The sequence below is a fragment of the Rhinopithecus bieti genome, unplaced genomic scaffold (assembly GCF_001698545.2).
Source record: "Rhinopithecus bieti isolate Rb0 unplaced genomic scaffold, ASM169854v2 scaffold_2574, whole genome shotgun sequence".
Taxonomy (NCBI): domain Eukaryota; kingdom Metazoa; phylum Chordata; class Mammalia; order Primates; family Cercopithecidae; genus Rhinopithecus; species Rhinopithecus bieti.
Genome location: NW_016804493.1, coordinates 7,488,395 through 7,496,642, shown reverse-complemented (window position 1 = coordinate 7,496,642; position 8,248 = coordinate 7,488,395). Strand labels below are relative to the sequence as shown.

The 8,248-nt window shown below is 42.5% G+C and overlaps 1 protein-coding gene across 1 annotated transcript in view; it reads left to right on the top strand.

Moving 5' to 3' along the window:
- Positions 1-2,479: 2,479 nt before the first annotated feature.
- CENPF (centromere protein F) overlaps positions 2,480-8,248 on the top strand; it is a 46,033-nt gene continuing 40,264 nt past the window's right edge. Inside the window, exon 1 of the mRNA XM_017868620.1 lies at positions 2,480-2,622. The gene's annotated coding sequence lies outside the window, so the exon portion shown is untranslated. The remainder of the gene's footprint in view (positions 2,623-8,248) is intronic.

Below are 8,248 nucleotides of genomic sequence, written 5' to 3'. Positions count from 1 at the left end.
AAAAAAAAAAAAAAAAAAAAAAAAGAAAAATCCTGGAACTGGCAGAAAGGGCTGTGGGGACAGAGCGAGACTCCGTCTCAAAAAAAAAAAAAAAAAAAAAAAGAAAATCCTGGAACTGGCAGAAAGGGCTGTGGAGAAGCATTGAGGCCCAGTTAGACGTCCTACATTTAAAGTATTTGCACAGTGCTGGGATTTTTTTTCCACCCCATTCTGCAGCAATAGTGTACCATGGGATGATATGGACATTTGCACACACACAAGTTTGGGAGATAGAAAGAACAAGAGGCAAGGGAGCTGAGGACACTGGCAAAAGAGTGATTTCAGTGATGGATCCTGCAGTCTAATCTGTAGAAAAGATGGGAAGACTCAAAGACACTGATCCACAGTCAGAAGATTGAGGTAGTGGATGGACAGTCCAGAGAGAGTAGACTGGCTCACTGAGGGAAGGGACTTAAAAAGACAAGAGCAGAGAGCCAAAAATGGACTCTTAGAGGACATCTATGTCTGGTTGGATGGGATTCTCCCCCTACAAAACGAACAAGCAAACTGGGGGAAAAATAAAGGGAGGGAAGGGAAGCATAAAATTAACGTCAGAGAAATATCACAGGAGTTACTAGAATGGTATCCATCCTGTATTTCCCTTGTTCAAGAAGTGAATGTATTTCTTTATTGTTCATTGTAGAAAAATGAAGCACAAGGCTTGACTATACAGTGGCCACTCAATAGATTATCTGCTGAAGAATGAATGAATGAATAGTAAATGCAGATTTCTTATTCAAACCTTAAAAAAATCCTCTATTATCTTTCTAGCTCTTTATTTTTCCTTAAGCAGCCTATACGCAATTTAATAGTTACTCTGGGAAGCAATGGAGTTGTAATTTGTGTTGGAGCCAGACAGAATTTTGTTCAAATTCTAAAACTACCAGACACTAGACTGATCATGGCAATGTCTGACAAAAGTTTTCCTCCCCTACCTGCTCTCTCCCCTCCCTTTGGGGATTCGAAGGTAGAAGGTAGTAAGAACAAGGCCTTTCCTCAAATAGCAGTTTTATCTCCCAAGAGGATCTGGATTTTAAATTACTATGTGCAAAGTTACTAGGGATGCAAAAATGAATTAAAACAGATTTTACTATAAAGGAATGTTTGAGTCTGATGGGGGAGTCAGACGTAGACATAAATACAAGACAAGACATGGTGAAAATCCTAAACATGAAGTTTGCAAGTTCTAGGAAAGGCCTAGGAAACAATTATCTCTAAGGAGTGGGTGGGATTAGGGAGGTTTTATAAAAAAAAGTGACACTTGAATTGGGTACTGCAGGAACAGTCTAACGAAAGGTAAAGACAGGGTGCTGGAAAGTTTGGTACCTATTGAGGAAGACAACAGCACTAGAGATCTATTACTTTAACAATCAATTGTTTTGCTTCTGCCTTTAGAAGCTTATTTATAGTTTAATAGGGAAATAAAACAAGTATATAAAATACATAGAAAACTAGTGGGCTTCACGAAAAGCATTACACCCTGTTTTGAAGATCCTTCTGAATTTTATTTTATTTTTTTATTTTTTATTTTTTATTTTTGAGACGGAGTCTCGCTCTGTCGCCCAGGCTGGAGTGCAGTGGCCGGATCTCGGCTCACTGCAAGCTCCGCCTCCCGGGTTTACGCCATTCTCCTGCCTCAGCCTCCTGACTAGCTGGGACTACAGGCGCCCGCCACCTCGCCCGGCTAGTTTTTTGTATTTTTTAGTAGAGACGGAGTTTCACCGTGTTAGCCAGGATGGTCTCGATCTCCTGACCTCGTGATCCGCCCGTCTCGGCCTCCCAAAGTGCTGGGATTACAGGCTTGAGCCACCGCGCCCGGCCTGAATTTTAAATTCTGATGCAGTATCCTCCCCCCACACCTCAATCCTGGAAAATAGATGTTCAGAATCACCTCTTAGAAATATGATCCATAAACTACAGCATTTAAGAGCGACATCCTGCATTGCCTAGATGCAATTTCAAATTACTGTACTTAGCTTCTATGAGCCTGTTAACTTTTTAATAAAATGAGGATAATACTTTCCTCAAAGAATTGCTAAGAACGACACCGGATAAAGAATGCATGACAAACACAGCACCTAGTATCTATGTCCTAAATTTACATTTAATAAATAAGTAGATTGGTACGTGCAGTTTAAAAGGGGTTTCACCAGGCAGCACAGTTCCCCTGGCTGTAGGCGATAGACCACGCCTTCCTAATCAGCTGGCGCATTCCCTGACTTGCGGAAATAGCGGTCCAAAACCGCGTCTAGCATCAGCAAAAGCACGTGCTCTCTCTCTCCCCGCAACAACAAAAGAGAACAGTAACTCCGGCGCAGGCACTTCCAGTAGAGGTCTTGTTTTTAAAATCCATTCGAAAGGGCCAATCAGAGGCGGTAGTCTGAGTGCGCAGGCGCCGATTGGTTCACAGCTACTTAGAGTAACCAATAGTCTTGGAGGTAAGTTTGGTTGAGACCAGAAGCGGGCGAATCGGGAACCGGTGGCGGCTGCGGGCAGTTTGAATTAGGCTCTGGGCTCCAGCCTGCGGAAGCCGCACCAGGACTGGACTCTCCGAGAGGTTGTTTTTCCTTCCAGGATAGCAAGGTGAGCGTCCTGACTGGGTCCGGATCCTGGTCCTGGCAGCGGGCGGCGGGCGGCGGGCGGCGGGCGGCGTGGGGTGCCCGTGGCTTTTGCTGGCGGATACTGGGCGGGGAGGCCTCTGGGATCACTTTCCCGGCCCTGTAGGTGCCGGGGTCCGCCCCCTCCCACCCGACGGAACTGGAGAATCCGCCCCGGGATGTGGTTCGTAGGGGTGTCGGCGCCCCTCTGCTTGGGTTCAAGCTGGTCTTGGATTAGTGTCCCAGATCCTACTCGGTCACGAACTCTCACTTTAGAGGATCATTTTCTTCCTCCTTAAAAAAAGTGGAGATGACTAGGTATTTCCAAGCTGCCTTCCCAGTCCCGTAACCAACCTTATTGAAATTCGGGCCCCGGTCCTTTGGTTTATTGAGTAGATGATGTAAGCTTGGGTTTTGATCTGGGCGGCGACGTGGGGTGCCTATGGTTAGTTACGCTAGCATTTCTCTTTCCCCTCTCTTCTTTCTCCCGTCCACATTTTTTTTTTTTTTTTTTAAATAGAGGTAGGTCTCCCTGTGTTGCCTAGGCTGGTTTGGAATCTCTGGGCTCAAGGGATCCTCCTGCCTCGGCCTCTCTGAGTGCCAGGATTACAAGCTTGTTAGCCACTACGCCCGGCCTTCCCGTTCACATTTATTTGGACGCGCCTGTGTGCCCGGCTCTGCTGTGTAGTGAGGACCCAGAAATAGAAGGCATGGGTCGTGTCCTTGAGGAGCCTGTTCTAGAGGAGAAGGCAGGGTTATCATTCTCGGACCCAGTCTTGGTATATTGCACGCGGGCTCTGGCTTTTTAGAGGAGGTGGGAATTCTGACGACGGGAAAGCTGTGGTGGAGGTGGGGCAGGAAGAGGTCACACAAGAGCTTCCTTGGGGACTTTAAGGGACTGTGTAGTTCGGGCATGAAGAGTGTCCTCCACGTATTTAAGGTACAAAGATACAGCATTTTCTGGAAAGGACAATGCATCCATGCAGGAACCTTCAACTAGGGCTTTTCTTCACTCCCCACCTCGATTCCCTGTTCCTCAAAAGTAAACTTGTGAGGTTTTTTTTTTTTTGTTGTTCTTTTGCCCCAGTGGCCCAATACAGGTGGCTGATAACTGATGCTTTAATGGGCCCAAATCTGCTCTAATCATAATTAGCTTGGTCTACATCTATATTGCTCTATGTCTTAGACTTTGGAATGGAAAAGCATTCAGCTTGCCAATCTTCTTTATGTTTATTCCCCTCACTTTCTAATCATCTTTCTAAATTCCTCCTTTTTATATTCTGTCGGCTATAGAATCTTGATGTAATGACTTCAGTGGCTGGCTGAATTGTTTAGGGCAATTACAGTTGTGTGTCTCTGGGGTATAGTTCTCTGACTCCTGACAAACTAGATTGGAATGGAGGACGTTGAGACAGGGTCAGTTGTCCTTTGTTGGTTGAGAGGCATGTGACTCCTTTCAGTAGTTTTGGGATAAATGGGAGTGGAGTATAAGATGCTATGTTCCAAGAACTGAGAACTAGAAAAAAAAAAAAAATTAAACTGGTAGCAAAACACAGCTTTCCAAGCCTTTGATATCCAACTTCGATGTTGTCCAAGACCTTTGCTTCTCCTTCTTAATTTTTTTTTGATTTTCTTAGTACTTTCATTAACTGCTTATTGTTTTGATTAAAAGTTTCATTGATAAAATCGATTGAAAAAACCATGAAAATGGCCGTTAACTTTATTTAGTAAAAAACCAAATTCTCAAACTCTTGCCTAAGTAACTGGAAAATGAATGATTTTTCTTTTATTTATGTTCTGAAGGCTAAAATAAAGGACAGTTGCCATACTTTTCTTCCAGCTGATTTCTGTTTCCTAAGATGTGGCTGAGAAGGAGGTAGGCCACTTCACCCTTTGTACCATAGGCTGAAATATACAAGTGAAAAAGTGTTTTTAAAAAGTATGTAATAGCTAACATATATGGAAAGCTTACCAGGTGATACTGTTTCTAAGGCCTTAGGAAGTCACCATCATTATCGTCGTTTTACAAACAAGGGAAACAAGACTTGCCCAAGGTCATACATCTTGTAAGTGGCTGAGCTAGAATTGAATCCGCTTTGAATTGCTAACTTTGTATTGTATATGTCTTTCCTGGTCAGTGTCTGTCTGGAACATGACTTTACCACCTTTTGGAATGATTCTAGTACTAATATGGCATTTGCTCTTCATTCATGCGTACATTCATTATTAAAAAATGATAACTGCTTGGAAGGAGATGGGCTACCTGTGCTGTGAGTAACTATGATGGGAAACTATGGCTGGGTCAAGGATCTCAGAAAAGTTTCCCAGAGGAAGAGGGACAAAGTGTGAGTGGTAATTAACAATGTGAAGAGGGAAAGAGGAGCATTTGCAGAGTACCTTGTCATGCATTTTCTTTGTTTATAGGACCTATTTCACCTGAAAACCTTATGGCAAAATATTATTTTTTTCTTAGCTTCTATTTTTGGTTCGGGGGTACACATGCAGGTTTGTTATATAGGTAGACTCATGTCATGGGGGATTGTTGTACAGATTATTTTGTTGCCCAGGTACTAAGCCTAATACTCAATAGATATTTTTTCTGCTGCTCTTCCTCCTCCAACTCTCCACCCTCAAGGAGGCCTCAGTGTCTGTTGTTCCCTTCTTTGTATTCATTTGGTTTTCTGTTCTTGCATTAGTTTGCTAAGGATAATGGCCTCTAATTCCATCCATGTTCCTGCAAAAAACATGATCTCATTCTTTTTTATGGCTGCATAGTATTCCATGGTATATATGTACCACATTTTGTTTATCCAATCTGTCATTGATGGGCATTTAGGTTGATTCCATGTCTTTGCTATTGTGAACAGTGCTGCAATGAACATTTGTGTGTGCATGTGCCTTTTTAAAATTTTAAGTAGATATGGGATTTCGCCATGTTGCCCAGGCTGTTCTTGAACTCCTGAGCTTGGTTATCCGCCTGCCTTGGCCTGCCAAACTGTTGGGATTATAGGCATGATACACTGTGTGTCTTTACGGTTGAATGATTTACATTCCTCTGAGTATATACCCAGGAATGAGATTGCTGGGTTGAATGGTAGTTGTTTTTAGCTCTTTGAGGAATTGCCATACTGCTTTCCACAATGGTTGAACTAATTTACACTCCCACCAACAGTGTATAAGTGTTCCCTTCGCAACTTGGCCAGCATCTGTTATTTTTTAACTTTTTAATCGTAGCCATTCTGACTGGTGTGAGATGGTATTTCATTGTGGTTTTGATTTGCATTTCTCTAATGATCAGTGATAGTGAACTTTTTTTCATATGCTTGTTAGTCACATGTATTTTCTTTTTTAGAAAAGTGTTCATGTCCTTTGCCCACTTTTTAATGGGGTTGTTGTTTTTATCTTGTAAATTTGTCTAAGTTCCTTGTAGATGCTGGATATTAGACCTTTATCAGATGCATAGTTTGTAAATATTTTCTCCCATTCTGTAGGGTGTCTGTTCACTCTGTTGAGTTTCTTTCGCTGTGCAGAAGCTCTTCAGTTTAATTAGATCCCATTTGTCAGTTTTTGCTTTTGTTGTGATTGCTCTTGGTGTCTTTGTCTTGAAATCTTTGCCCATTCCTGTGCCAGGATGGTATTGCCTAGGTTGTCTTCTGCGGTTTTTATAGTTTGGAGTTTTACATTTAAGTCTTTAATCCATCTTGAATTAATTTTTGTATATGGTGTAAGGAAGGGGTCCAGTTTCATTCTTCTGCATATGGCTAGCCAGCTATCTCATTTATTGAATAGGGAATCCTTTCCCCATTGTTTGTTTTTGTCAGCTTTGTCAAAGATCAGATGGTTGTAGGTGTGCGGCTTATTTCTGGGCTCTTTATTGTGTTCCATTGTTCTATGTGTCTGTTTTTGTACCAGTACCATGCTGTTTTGGTTACCGTAGCCCTGTAGTATAGTTTGAAGTAGAGTAACATGAAGCTCTCAACTTTGTTCTTTTTGCCTAGACTTGCCTTGGCTATTTGGGCTTGTGTTTGGTTCCATATCAGTTTTAAAATAGTTTTTTCTAGTTCTGTGAACAATGTCTTTGGTAGTTTGATATGGATAGCACTGAATCTGTAAATTGCTTTGGGCAGTATGGCCATTTCAATGATATTGATTCTTCATATTCATGAGCATGGGATGTTTTTCCATTTGTGTCATCTCTGATTTCTTCGAGCAGTGTTTTCTAATTCTTTTCTTTTTGAGATGGAGTTTTGCTCTTTGTTGCCCAGGCTGGAGTGCAGTGCTGCAATCTCAGCTTACTACAACCTCTGCCTCCCAAGTTCAAGTGATTCTCCTGTCTCAGCCTCCCAAGTAGCTGGGTTTACAGGCGCCTGCCACCACACCCGGCTAATTTTTCTATTTTTAGTAGAGATGGGGTTTCACCATGTTGGCCAGGCTGGTCTCTAACTCCTGACCTCAGGTGATCTGCCCACCTTGGCCTCCCAAAGTGCTGGGAGTACAGGTGTGAGCCACCGTGTCTAGTCTTTTAATTCTTCTTTTACAGATCTTTCACCTCCCTGGTTAGCTGTATTACTAGGTGATTTATTCATATTGTGGCAATTGTGAATGAGATTACATTTTTGATTTGGATCTTGGCTTGGCTGTTGTTGGTGTATAGGAATGCTCGTGGTTTTTGTATATTGATTTTCATATCCTGAGAGTTGGCTAAAGTTGTTTATCAGCAGAAGGAGCTTTTGGGCCAAGACTATGGGGTTTTCTAGATGTAGGATCACATTGTCTGCAAACAGGGGTAGTTTGACTTCCTCTCTTCCTATTTGGATGCCTTTTATTTCTTCCTCTTGCCTGGTTGCTCTGGCCAGGACTTCCAATACTATATTGAATAGGAGTAGTGGAAGAGGGCATTCTTGCCTTGTGTGCCAGTTTTCAAGGGGAATGCTTTCAGCTTTTGCCCATTCAGTATGATGTTGGCTGTGGGTTTGTCATAGATGGCTGCTTATTATTTTGAGGTATGTTCCTTCAATACCTAATTTATTGAGAGTTTTTAACATGAAGGGGTGTTGAATTTTTAATGAAAGCTTTTCTGCATGAGGTAATCATGTCATTTTTGTCTTTAGCTATGCTTATGTGATGAATCATATTTATTGATTTGCGTATGTTCAACCGACTGTGAATCCTGGCGATGAAGCCTGCTTGATCATGGTGGATTAACTTTTTGATGTGTTGCTGGACTCGGTTTCCAAGTATATTGTTGAGGAATTTTGCATCGTTGTTGATCAAGGGTATTGGCTTGAAGTTTTCTTTTTTTGTTGTGTCTGCCAGATTTTGGTATCAGGATGATGCTGGCCTCATAGAATGAGTTGGAGAGGAGTCTCTTCTCAATTTTTTGGAAACCAGGGGTGCAAAGTACCCCGTATACCCAGCAGTAATCCCACAGGAGAAGGCAGAGACCCCAGGCCATTTAATCAGCAGCAAGGTGATTTTGTGATATGTCTTTTCACAGTTGAGGTACATGGACTCCACCAGTTATGATGGGAATCAATTTCTTGGCCGGGCGCGGTGGCTCAAGCCTGTAATCCCAGCACTTTGGGAGGCCGAGACGGGCGGATCACGAGGTC